Raw genomic sequence first — 14525 nt, 5'->3', positions numbered from 1 at the left:
TTTTATCGTGACTGGTAGTGTATATTTTTCTACACCCTACAAAGGAAAAGTCACGGAGTTCGACAGCATCCATAATGGATAAAATTCATATCTGCGTGGCTCAGGCATCACAGAACCACCTCCGCTCCCTCCTCAAGATACTGTTACGGTGCAATCCCAATTATTTACACTGTATCTCCCAAACTGAAACCCTTGCCCTCCAATAGCTGGAAGAGCACTCTGTACACTACCTCTAAAAATTATCGGATTTATTGACATCCAACGTCTGCCTCAGAGCACAGCTACTTATCAACACACATCCTGCATCTAGTGAACACCTCATGAAGCCATCATAGCATCCAGAACCTGCCTTGCTGACATTTTCCGTCTGCCACATCCTCCAAAACTGTCAACATTACACAAAACCCAGAACCTAAACAAACTGAAAACACTGTTCTTAATGTATCCATGAAAAACTTCAATTGTAAGATGTTTCAGTGGTCTGCAAATGGCTCACCTTCAGCCCCACACTTAAGTTCAATCATGGTAGACTTTTCAATGAACTATACTCCTTCTCTGTCCTTACTGTAGAGACCCTTCTGTGCTACCAGAGCCAACCTAATCCCAACACTTAATATTGCTTCTTCCAGTTCGTACCATCATCCAGTTGCAACTGTCCCACTCTCCCACCTGACCACCTCCTGGTTACGTTCCAGGAATGCCTTATCTCCAAGTTGTCCTCACCTTTCTTCCTCAGGTCTCTTCCCAAGAATGCAAACCTCTCAGCAGGTGAAACAACATCCATTTTCAACCTCAAGAAAACACCTGATTTAATCCTCCTTCTTGCAGACAAATGCTCCGCCATTGTCGTGATGAATCACGGTGACTATCTGACAAATGCTGCCGCCTGACTCCAACCTACAAGTGTAACCACAGTGATGACATTTGAGAAGTCCAACTAACCTCCAGTCATATCTATAGGCTCATTCCTTAATCTTACCACTGAATCCATATCCCTCCTCACCCCAATGATCCACCCTCCTCCCACTGACAGAATCTTCACTCTTATAGATCTTCAGCTAGTTGCTCATAGCCTAGCCTTTCATATAAAAGGTACAAGTCACTTCATTTGCTGACTCCTGATCCTCCCCAAACCATTATCACCTGGGTTCCCACTCACCACTGTTGATTCCACCAGCCTATGCACCGCCGTCCCTCACGCCCATGGTCTTGCTGCTATTGAATGCTACCTCTCCCAACATCCTTCTGACTCTAAAGCCACTACCACATTTATTATACATCTAATCAATTACATCCTCATACACTATGACTTCTCCTTTGAGGGAACAATACACAACTGTTTAAGGCCCACGTAGAGGGTGTCCATCTAGAGGGTACCCATACCCCTCGTCTGTTTAAGGCTCATTGCTTTAGGCACAATGTCCTTCAAGGGGTCTGCGAACATGTTTGTCTCCCATAAATTTATTCTTGTATTGGGCACCAATGTATCTGTATTTTCCATTTCTTATGACATTTTTCACTGTACAGCGTCATCAGATCTTAATGGACATGTAGCGTCTAGTCACTAAGCAAACCGCTAACTATCCACAGTAACTGCATATTGATAGCTGTCATCCCTTCACAGCAAAATATGTTTCCGATTTAGCCTGGCCATCCGTAGACAGTATATTTACTGTGACAAGAATTCCCTTGCCCAGTGTGCTGAAGGTCTCACTAAGGCCTTCACAGACAGGTACTATCTCCCAAATCTAATCCAAATCTAAACAGATTTCCCGCATCATATCCTCACACATCCCCAGGCCTCCCACCAACCCCAACAACCAGCTGCAAAGGAGTACACACTTCCCCCCTCCCTCCTTTCATCACATCCCAGTACCATCGCAGACTGTAGCAAATAAACCACATTTTACGACAGAGCTTTGACTGTCTTATTATTGTGTCCAGTAATGAGGGAATTCTACCCATGATCGTTCCCATTCATCCTAAAGTAGTATTCTGCCACCCACCCAACCAACCTACACAGCATCTTGCAGTATCGCTATGCCAATCCCATTTCTAACCCTTTGCTGTAGGGGCCATATTCCTGTGGAATACCTAGGTGCATGACCTCCCCAAAACACTCACCCAGCATATCCTACTGTAGTCCTGTCACAAGCTTATCCTATCTCATCAGAGTTAGGGCCACCTGCAAAAGAAGCAAAGTCATATGCCAGCTCTGCTATAATTTCTGCATCATATGACCACCAACCAGCTGACAACCGGAATGAATGGCCAGCACAAAACTGTGGCCAAGAGCAGAGTTGACTATCCAGTGGTAGAACACACTGCTGAGCACAACGTGGGAAAGTTCAAGAGCTACTTCACAACCTGTGCCCTGTATTTTGTAGCTTAACTATGTTTTGTATGCTCAATATGAATCAATATCATCTCTACCTATGTATTGTAGATGATGTATTTTTATTGTAGTCTGATCTTGAGCACCCTATTAGTTAGTCTAGATAAACATGTAGTTACAGTACTTGCATAAGATCAAGTAAAAACTTAATTTAAAAAGTGAATCTTGATTACTCTCCACTTTAATACTGATGCACATACACATTTATTCTGGGCATATAATGGGAATCTAGTTCAGGTTAGTAGACCACTTCTCCACTGGGCAATGACTGCAATTTGGCGCACATAAAGTGTAATAATACTGCCATTGAAGACATTATTTAACATATTGACTGCTGTGTTGCTGCCCGCAGTCAACGTTCTAAGCCAGGATGGACAATTCAGGATGCTATGAGGATGTAGAGTGCATACTACCAGTTTCTCAGCAGTTGTAAAATCAGAAATGCTCTCTCATTGATTACAATTTTTACTCACTGAGACTGCTGTGCAATAACTGTTGGTGGTGACTCAGAAGTGTGGTCAGGGCATTTACCCTGTAACTCTTGACAGCAAGGGTGTTGTTGTAACAGTTGGCAGTAGCTGCCCATTCAACAAAGCACAGTGGTGCTGTGGCCTTGTGCAGTAACCATTCACAACTTGTGCAGCATCTCACATGCAGGCATGGCATGGCCAGTTGCAACAGGCACTGGCAGGTGGGGCTATGGTGCTTGGCAACAGCGTAGAGGCAAGCATCATAGTGCTCTGAACCCAGAACTTTGGTGAAGGAGGCAATGTCTGCAGTGGGTGTATGTAAGTCTGCTGTGCAGAGCACATGTGTGCCAGACAGGTAGTGTTTCAGCACCGAGGCATGCTGATCTTCAGGCTTCAAAGTAGAGGTACCCTGAAATGCCGAGAGGCCAGGCGGTTTCATAATGGAGGTGGAATCATTCGAATGGTCCTAGTTCAAATCCTGGCAAAATTGGTCTTAGAGCAGACCCTTAAACCAGCAGCGAACAGAATTGGTGGCTGGAAGTATTTGAGGCTGGGTAATTCACATTGGGCCATCAGCAGACTTGGAAGGCAACATACTGCTAGATTTGGGCTGGGAGTATTTACAGTAGATTTTCCCAACTTTGTTATGACTGGGTCCCACCTCCAGTCTCATAGGGCCAAGGCGGCACAGCATCGTGCTAAGGTGTGAGGTAATTCAGCTCCCTACTTTGGACAGACAGAGATCTTGCACCATGCCACCTCAGCAGTGCAGCCCTGGCAGCTGAATTTCGCAAGCAGCTAGCTTGCCTGCCTGGCCACGGGCTGTGAAATATGTTCAGAGGGATGTTAGTGCCACACTCCTCTCTCCTGCAGAAAATTTGATCCAATAAACCTCAGGCTGATGCTAAATCTGTGAATTACTTAAAAATTACATAGTACACTTTAATCTTCTCCTTATTTATGTATTTAACTTTTCGCACTAACTGTGTTCCCGCTTAGTCCAATCCAGCCCACATAACATGGAGACTGGTACACTTGCATTTACTTATGTCCTAGGGCTGGCCGACTTGGTCAGCATGTAATGGACTGGGAGTTTGGGAAAGTTGATAGTTCTAAGCCCCAAAGAGATAAAAATATCTGTTCTTTGCTAATGCACCCCTTATGTGCAGCTAGAAGCTCAACCAAAGAACTGAGTAAGGCAGAATCCAAGGTGTTACTTAGGAAGGCGACAGATAGTACTTCTAAAGGTTTGTTGGGCAAATAACAGTAGCGGATATGTCAGATTCAGAACTGTGGCCCTTGTTATTGCTGCTAGAAGTTGAAAAGTCAGTATCAAGTTGTTACATTCCGTACTGTTTAGAAGCATGCTGTATCCCCAGAGCTCTAACCACTCTGTCCCTTTAGACTGCGTTTGCTGGTAGCAACTCACGGTAACTATGACTGCATCATATACAGAGTATATCCAGTGTGGTCCTGCCCTCTGATGTTAAGGTTGTGTAGTGAGGATGAGGATGCCCGGCAGACATCTCTCTGCACCTGTCCCTCCTAGAAATATCTGTAACAGTTATGATCACTGAGGATGGGCATGCAGTAATCTGTTCTCTTTGATACTGCTTGTATGTTGCCATTAATGTATGATTCTTTCCATTTGGGGTAATTAGTAATATCTCCTTTGCTTAACTTACACAAACTTTCACAAATTTCCACGTTTTTTGGGATACATGTGAATCATGTTGCATTCAAATCTGGTGTTAGTTACCATTACTAGCAAATGTACCAACCGTGGAGGCGGGTGCGGTCGGGGCTGAACACACTGGCGCAAGATGGTAGTATAGTGATAAGGTTTTTCCATCCAGAAGCACAACAAATCCCATTGTAGGTGGTAGCTCCTACTGTGACTACCTCAGACCAGCCAGAAATTGACTTGGTGGTAGCAGTGTAAGAGCTATATGTACTTTCATACCCTGCGTAGTGTATGGCCTCTTGTAGCTCAGCTGTCTCTATGCAGGCGTGCTGTACACTACAGTGTGCAGCGCGCTTGTCATGGTCAGCTGAGTATCCAGTAGTTTTAGCTGGGCCAGCACTAAGCTCAGATTGTGATTCATCGAAGTTGTCGTCATCCATATGTAGCTAGTTGACTCTGCCACTAATTCTCGTAACTACCTGGTATTATTTACCACCCCCTGCTCCAGGTTGGTCAGCTGACTACTGATTACTATGCCATTCCGTCAGGTTTCTGATGCCCTCTGCCTCTTATGCACCTCAGCCAGTCAGTCATTTCAGTGCTTTTATATCTTCAGCATATGCCATTCCAAATATTATTTTCATCATCCATCTATACACACCATTTCTGTCTTTCAGGACATGTGGAACCAAGACCATGGCTTGCTACAATTGCTTCTGAAGGTGATTGTGACAGACATGTAGCACCTAGTAATCCCCTTGTATCTCACTTAGAAACTCCTTCTCTTTGGATTTTTGGTGGAACCCCACGAACCTTCATTTAACCTACGAACCGCATTCACTGTCCCCCATCTGGTGTAGATCAACTGCAGTATTCACTGGTGATCCCCCCCCCCCCCCCCCCCCCCCCTCCAATGGTCATATCTGCAAGGCCCTAACCCTCTGAGGCTGAGTGGGTGTAGTAGTGCCAACAATGTGATGTTCTGTGTAGCAGTCACTTGTGGCAGCATCATCTGAGCAAGGAAGCCTCAATCATTTTCCCCAATGCCACACTACATGTCCACTTTGCATTAATTCCTTCCCCCATATTCCACCTAAATCTACCATATAAAAATATTTGTAACTCCACTCCACTAACACTAGCTGACAAAATAAACAAGCATCAGCTCCCGTTATCAATAGCTCATTGCAAAACAATACAACCACCCAAATTGCTACACTCTAAAGACAAATAAACAGTACTTAAAGCAGAAATACTGAAAAACTCCTTTATCATCCATACATTATATGCTCCACATATCCTCGTTCTCCATATGTGTATGTGGTAAAATCTCATGAAAAATACAAATAAAAAAAAACTTCATAAAAGAATACATGTGAACCCCCACCCTAAAAAAAAAATAGTATACTGTCCTTTTTACGTCAAGAAAACCCCCTGTTGAACTGTGTGTGGTATTTGTGCATGTGCTTACACAGGCACAGCTTGTTCTACCTACAGTGCCCCCTCTTTTTACCACCTTCCCTCTCCTTTTTTGGGACTGGAGCATACCTGGCTGTAAAGAGTTCAGTGCATCCTGAAAGAGACAGACATGTAGAGCTGTGGTGAGATTATTTCAATTACTTGATGCAAACTCTGACACAGTGGGATTCCTTTTGGGGTGTATGGACAATACTCAAGTTGCTTAACATTCCACTACCCCATCTGTCCCTGATGCATGAAGACTTTTGCATTGTGTTTCTGTACCTGCTTCCACACGACCCACAGCATTCTCGCAAAATTGTTGCACTGGCTCTCCAATCCTTCCCACTTTAGGGTTGACTATCTCGAATGTTTGTGGCATTTTCTTGCCATGTACCAAGAGAGCTAATGAGAATGTAACGTAAGTTTCAGAATTTAAAAGAAAACGAAATGAATGTAAACCTTTTCATTACTTACTTTTTAATGGCATATTCTTCAACTATTTTTCAAAATAATCGCCATATAAACTCCATAGAAATCATGACACTTATAATAATGGTACAGCAGCTTATTAATTCCATCATCATGGAACGTCGCCACCTGAGACCTCACTCGTGCGAAAACATCTGCACATAGTTCCTCATTGTCATTGAAGTGCTGTGTTGCTAGCAAGGTCTTCATGTGTGGAAAAGAGTGAAAATCGCTTCGAATAAGGTCCGGACTGTATGGTGAATGATCAGAATGCTCCCATCTGAAACCATTTAGTTCAAATGGGTGTGGAGGGTCTTGTGTTATCATAAGTGAAAAAGACCTCGGGATGCGACTATCCTAGACACTTGTTTTGTATGAATCTTCTTATTTTCTGTAACTTTTCATGGTCACTCTCCCTATTTACTGTTTCACTGTTTATTGTTTCACTAGCAAGGACGGTGCTCAGCTTGCCACTCCATGCTTCCTTGAGAACATTAATGTGGCTATTGTTGAATGTGATGGGCCATTGTCTCACTCCAACTTAAGTCATTATGTTGTTTCCATACACCATACGAAGTTCTCAATAAATTTCAATTGGTCTGTCTTACGGCAAACAAAAAGTTAATCACTGATCACAGTTCATGACTCATGGGATTTTCTTTTGCTAGCACACATGTCAAACATCCACAGTGAACAAAGCAGAGGCATCATGCTCTGCATACAATCACAACCTGCTGCGTGATGATTCAATAGACATTCTGACGAAAAGATGGGAACACCAGCACCATCTCTCGCTATGCAGAGGGAAAAAAATGGTAATTTCTGAATAGCCCTTGTGTGTCATATCACTGTGGGCCTGTACTTTAGTGGAACTTAGAATTACAAGCTGCATCCATGTGTGACATCATTGTATTCCAGTCATTTGATGGCTTTTTACATAGTAGATTAACATATTTTCTATTGTGTGACATACCCATTCTGTTCTTTTATTCACCTATGGATGCTTTGCCATTGTACCTGTCTGAAACTCAGCATCTCTGCTATAAGGTGAGTAGCAACTATCATTTTCATGATACTGTTACTTCCAAGTATGCAATAGATGAAACAGCTGTTTAATCAGTTCCACATAAAATTGGTGCACTGGTCCTTAATTAACATTTCTGGAACACCAGACTTCAACAACCAATTATTTAACATTGCTTGTGCCACTGTGTTGGCTTGCTGCTTAGTGATAGCTACCACTCACATGTAGCATGACGTTATTGTTAGAACACAGTGATGCCTTGCCGGTGTTCATGAAAAAGTATATAGGATGTCCATACTAATCATTTCAAATGGTTTACCAGCCTCTGGTAATCTTTGCAGAGGAATATGCTGATAGCGCAATTCAGACCATGGTGCACTTTGGACACAGTTCTTCACATATTGCTTCACATCTTGTGTACACGAATGCCACCAGTACTGTTCAGTTATGCATCATTCCATGGCTCTACAACCCTTGTGCCCAGGGAAGATGTCATCATGTACTTGTTTCAATGCTACCTCATGCATCACAGCTGAAACTGAACTTCCAGTCTGAGCTTTATTTTCTTGCGTAGCACACCATGGAACACAGCGAAATGAGATTGCATTTAAAATAGTTTGCAGTCCTGAGCAGCTTGTGCTGCCTGCCACCCTGCAATGGTGCAATCTACTCTCCATAATACACCATCACTCCTGCTGAGGCCATCTGCATTCCTGTGATTCTTCTCATGTTTTTGCATTAATTCAGAATTGAATTCACCTAGCTTCAGTGCCCATTGTATTAGTCTGCTAGATAGAACCTCCAGACACAATAAACATTTTAATGCTGCATCAACCATTATAACTTCAAACTTTTCACCATACAAATAACATGTAACTATGTTAAGCCATAAATGAGGATCAGCATTTCCTACTCTAGGGTGAACAGTTTCTCTTTGATTATGGAACTAACATGAGGTAGAGGCAACTGGATATTCCACCTTGTATACATCTCAACTTAATATGCAGCCAAGCTTATGATTGAGTATTCAACATGCAAATATGAACTCTCTCGTAATATGGGAAAACCAACATCAGCCTAGATGTCAATAATTGTTTAATTCTTTCAGTTTTTCAAATGCACCTTCACACTCTGATGTACATTAGAATTTTACACCTTTTCTCAATAAGTGAGTGGAATTTTACACCTTTTTTCAGTATATGAGTGGAATTTTACACCTTTTCTCAGTATATGAGTGGAATTTTACACCTTTTCTCAGTATTTGAGTGGGATATTACACTATTTCTGCATATGTAGTGACAAATTTCCTATAATAATAGCTAAACATAAAAATGACTGTAGCCCCTCCTCCTTTTGAACTGTTGGAAAGTCTTAAATGGCCTTCACAAAATTAGGATCCGTCCGTACTTCATGATGACTGATCATATGCCCTAAATAATGTGAAGGGATGCTTGTGTGTACTTAGTGTCAGGTGCGCTGTGCATAAGCCCTTACGTAAGTCCCGTAAGTGTAGCACATTCTTCTCCCTATTCTTCACAAAACAATTATATTGTCCAACTATATCATTATCTGCCATGGTTTCAACCCTCACAATACTGCATCCAGCGATCTTTGAAACATGGCTGACATGTAGCAATACTTGTAGTGTCCTGAAGGAACCATGAATGCCTTATTTTTCTGGTCCTGTGATGGCACTTCTGATGGTAGCTGCTCCACAGACGTATGATGGAAAAATACTTGCACTGCCCCAAATTGTCTAAGGCAGGGCTTCACAGCCGCCATGCTCCATAAGATGATGGCAAGTGTAGGCCGGCGAGCAGTGAGCACTGTATCCCTACCCTCCATCATCAAAGCGCAGGATGGAGAATGGGGTACCCTTGCTGAGACTTGAGATGAAGCGATATGTATACTGTATATTTCTCAGGTTGGTTAATTTTCCAACCAGGACATATAAGTCATTGTAAATTTGAGGTTGCACTACTATAAATAATATATATATCTGGTCAGAATGATGTCAGATTGCAACAGAATATTATCAGGGAATGGCAAAACATATAGCAGCAGAAAAATAAATAGTTACAAAATGTTGCAGTAGATGGTGCTGTAAGCATCGTAATTTAATAATGGTTGAATACAAATGACAAATGAATCATACAACAATGCCTGAGGTGTTAGTTTGACATTACACAAACTGTACTACTAAGTGTGCATGAGTGTACAGTTGTGATACTGTTAGTTACGTAAGCCCATCCACCAAGGCAAGGTCATATCGTATTGGATGGGAAAAATCAGTTTTTAATTGTCCTGAGGCCAAAAACCATAAAAAGCATCAATCGAAATCAAATCGAATTATTAATTTCTGTGTGACTGGCGCAAAACATGTTGTGTACGCTGTCCACAGCTTCCTGCAGCAAGTTGAAATTGAGAAACAGCATGTTCCACAACTGATCGGAGTGTTTCCAGTGTCATGTTGAGTATGTGTTGCGCAATGCGTGCCTTCAATGCAGCTAAGTTTGCAATTGGAACACTGAACACATCTTTCAGATAGCCCCATAGCCAGAAGTGACACAAATTAACATCAGGTGACCGGGACAGCCAGGCTGAAGGGAAATGGCATCTGGTAATTCTAGTAGCATATCCAAAATAGCGCTTCAGCAAGCTGCTTAACTGGATCAACAATGTGCGGAGGTGCGCCATCTTGCATAAAAATGATCCCATTGGCACTGTTGGAGAGCTGGAATGATGTGGTTGCACAGTGATCACTTACCAGTGATGGTATAAGTAACAGGACCAGAAGCACATGTCTCTTCGAAAAAATATGGCCCTATGATACATGATGCCGTAAACCCACACCTCACAGCTACCTTTCCAGGATGAAGTGGTACTGGTTGATTTGCATGTGGATTTTCCATTGCCCATATTCAACAATTCTGTGTATTGACATATCCTGTAAGATGGAAGTGGGCTTTGTCTGTCAACAAAATCTTCAATGGCCAGTCATTATCCACTTCCATGCTGCGAGCGAGAAATTCTAAAGCAAAGGTCTCTCTTGTTGGCAGGTCAACAGGAAGCAACACGAGCACATGTGCACATGGTCGAATACAAATGACAAATGAATCATACAACAATGTCTGAGGTGTGTGTGACATTACACAAACTGTACTACTAAGTGTGCATGGGTGTACAGTTGTGGTACTGTTAGTTACGTAAGCCCATCCATCAAGGCAAGGTCATATCACATCGGATGGGAAAAAGCAAAGGTCTCTCTTGTTGGCAGGTCAACAGGAAGCAGCTCGTGCACATGTGTAATTTTGAATGGATTGCAAAGAAGGATGTTTCATAGGATTTTATGCACTGTGCTCATGGTTATGTCCAACATTCGGGCAATTCTCCATGCACTACGCGTTTGCACACCACCACATGTCTCCTCCTGCATTGATGTAGCCACTGCTTCCACTGACGTCGAATCAGTTTGTTTCCTCCCTCTACCAGGTTGCACACCAAAAGAACCAGTCTTTTCGAATTTCTGCATCATTTTCTCCAGACCTACGGCAGTCATTGGACCAACGCCTTTTTCAAAAACTTTCAGTGTCTGGAACTTCTGCAGAGTGACATGTGCACAGCCGTCATTCTTGTAACACAGCTTTACAAGCAGAGCACGATCCTGCATTGAGACAGTTGTTGCGAACGTTGCAGAGGTGAAAGGAGGAAAAGCCATCCACCCAGTGTGTTTATACCAACTTCAGTGGGTTGTGCGCATGACAGGTGTTTCCATTTACGTATTCTGACATATACAGCGTCATCTATTGATAAATTTTCACACTATTTTTGTTTTCTTCTGCCACACAGTTTCCCCTTTTTCTGATAACATTCCACTGCAATTTGATGTCATTCTGACCAGTGGTGTTATTTCTACAGCGTTTTGAAAGTGTAACTTTAATTATAATCACCCTGTGTATCATCACTTTGGAATAAAGTGAAGATGACCTACAGAAAGCAGTGTATAAATTACATCAGTCAGGGAATATACCACGTGATCAAATCTCCAGCTTTAATTTTTTAGGGAGTGACCTAAGCTGTGAAATGGATAGGGGCATAGAAAATAAGATTAAAAATATCAGTCAGTGTGTGGAATGATAAACAAAACATTGCAGAACAAAATATGGAAGGAAACGAGATTAAAATTTTATAAAACTTTAGCTCCACCTGTCTTGCTGTATGGAAGTGAGTCATGGACTCCTAAAAACACGATAAAAATAAACTACAGGCATCAGAAATGAGCTTTCTTTGGAAAGTGAGAGGTATTACCAGGGAAGACCATGTAAGAAATGAAGGTATTAGTAATGAACTAAATATTTATAGGATAATGAACAGATGTAAGTAATCGATAAGGGTAGAAGATTGCCATGGTGTACCAGCCAAGACGAAGAAGGGACATAGGAAGACACAGCATGATGTGGCAGAAAAAAATGGAGATGGAACTGGCCCAGGTTCCTAAACCTTGATGTGAAGAAGAAGAAGAAGAAGAAGAAGAATGCAAGGTCACTTTTCCACAAAGGCCGTTTCAGTTCAGGGACACACAAGATACTCATTTCCATAAATGTATCTATGTCATTCAAAAGATAAAAAAAAAATGATTTAACCAGTGGCCCTGACACAGAAAGTGCAAACTTCCTTGCTGGGCGTTGATATCTTCACGAAAATTCTCAAATTGGCACTTTCGAAACCCATACGCCCCTATATTTTTCAAAGTGACATTCTCTGGACATATCTTTTCCTAGAAGGTCATGCAGTGAACACTGCTGACTTCACTGGGTACTGAATTTGTTTTCATTTTCTCATTCACAAGGAGACTACATGAGAACTGGATATTTTTTTTTTTTTTTTTTTTCACGGAGTATAGAGCTCAAATATCAATCTAGCAAAGCAGTTTGATGCAGCTCTCAATAATTCTTGACAAAATCGATGAAGTTTCCCCAGCATCTTTAATATTCTAGAGCAAGGTCGATTTTTCAACAAGCAGCGTGATCCTGTGGTAGAATGCTCACCTGTCATGTTACCAGCCTGGTTTCAATTTCCAGCAGTGTTACTTTTTCAAACAAAGGTGCATGTTCGACAAGCATTTCTGTGAAATGTAAAACAGATATGAAAAAATTTAATTAGTAATATTTTGTGTAAACAATCTTTATTAATAATCTTTTATAGAAGATAGGTAATTAAGAATTTGTATTCACAATGGAAAATGGATATTTTTGTGACATGTAATTAGAAAGAAGATAAATTTTTAATAAAATTACAGTTATATGTGTGTTAAAGAGCACATATTCGATTAATTTTGTGTAAGTCTCATAGGTATTCGAATTGAATGAAAAAGGAAAAAGAAAACAGTGATGATGAAACAACACTCAAATAGTAATCCAGCTATTACCAGTCTTGAGCACTACCAATATTTTCTATCTTTATGTATTTCACACTCTAATTATGATTGCATCTTTGTTTACAAATTTGCATTGCCCAGGAATAAACCCAAGGCCCTGCCTGGCAGACAAGAATGCTGCCACAATGCCACACTGCTGTTGAAAAAAAATTGACCTTGCTTTAGGAAATCCAGGATGGAATGTAACAATATTATGAGAAGGAAAGTTGCTACTCACCATATAACCGAGATTTTGAGTCGCAGATAGGCATAACGAAAAGACTCTCACAATTACAGCTTTCAGTCATTAAGGCCCTTGTCAACAACATAAGCACATGCACACACAATCACGCAAATGCAACTTGCACACATGACTGCAGTCTCAGGTAACAGAAAACACACTGCGAGCAGCAGCACTCTCAAAAGGGAGTGGCAACTGGGTGGAGGTGAGGAGGAGGCTGGGGTGGGGAGGGAGAGGGACAGTGTGGGGGGGGGGGGGGGGGGACAGTGAGAGAAATAAAAAAGACTGGGTGCGATGGTGGAATGACGGGTGTGTAGTACTGGAATGGGAACAGGGAAAGGGCTGGATGGGTGAGGACAGTGACTAACAAAGGTTGAGGGCAGGAGGGTTACAGGAATGTAGGATGTATTGCAGGGAAAGTTCCCACCTGTGCAATCCAGAAAATCTGGTGTTGGTGGGAAACATCCATATGGCACAGGTTGTGAAGCAGTCAGTGAAATGAAGGATATCATGTTTGGCAGCGTGTTCAGCCACAGGATGGTCCACTTGTTTCTTGGCCACTGTTTGTCGGTGGCCATTCATGGGGACAGACAGCTTGTTATGCCCACATAGAATGCAGCACAATGGTTGCAGCTTAGCTTGTAGACCACAAGACTGGTTTCACAGGTAGCCCTGCCTTTGATGGGATAGGTGATGTTTGTGACCGGACTGGAGTAGGTGGTGGTAGGATGAGGTATGGCACAGGTCTTGCATCTAGGTCTATTACAGGGGTATGAGCCATGACGAAAGGGATCGGGCTCAGGGATTGTATAAGGATGGACGAGTATATTGTGTGGTTCGGTGGACGGTGGAATACCACTGTGGGAGGGGTGGGAAGGATAGTGGGCAGGACATTTCTCATTTCAGGGTTTGATGAGAGGTAATCGAAACCCTGGTGGTGAATGTAATTCGGTTGCTCTAGTCCTGTGTGGTACTGAGTTATGAGGGGAATGCTCCTCTGTGGCCATATGGTGTTACTTTGGGAGGTGGTGAGACACTGGAAAGATAATGCACAGGAAATTTGTTTTTGTACAAGGTTGGGAGGACAATTACGGATAATAATGACTTCAGTGAGACCCTCGGTATATTTTGAGAGGGACTGCTCATCACGGCAAATGTGACAACCACGGCTAGGCTGTACGGAAGTGATTTCTTGGTATGGAATGGGTGGCAGCTGTCAAAGTGGAGGTATTGCTGGTGGTTAGTAGGTTTGATATGGACAGAGCTACTGATGTAGCCATCTTTGAGGTGGAGGACAACATTGGGGAAAGTGGCTTGTTGGGTTAGGACCAGGTGAATCAAATGGGGGAGAAGTATTTAAGGTTCT

The 14525-nt window shown here is 42.3% G+C and overlaps 1 protein-coding gene across 2 annotated transcripts in view; it reads left to right on the top strand.

Annotated features, from left to right (window-relative positions):
- The window catches only part of LOC126100286 (oxysterol-binding protein 1), a 328991-nt gene that overhangs the window by 162599 nt on the left and 151867 nt on the right, over positions 1–14525 (top strand). The gene's annotated exons all lie outside the window — the stretch shown is intronic.

Source organism: Schistocerca cancellata, chromosome 9 (genome assembly GCF_023864275.1).
Source record: "Schistocerca cancellata isolate TAMUIC-IGC-003103 chromosome 9, iqSchCanc2.1, whole genome shotgun sequence".
In the NCBI taxonomy this organism is placed as follows: Eukaryota; Metazoa; Arthropoda; class Insecta; order Orthoptera; family Acrididae; genus Schistocerca; species Schistocerca cancellata.
This window is presented reverse-complemented; position numbering and strand designations above follow the sequence as displayed.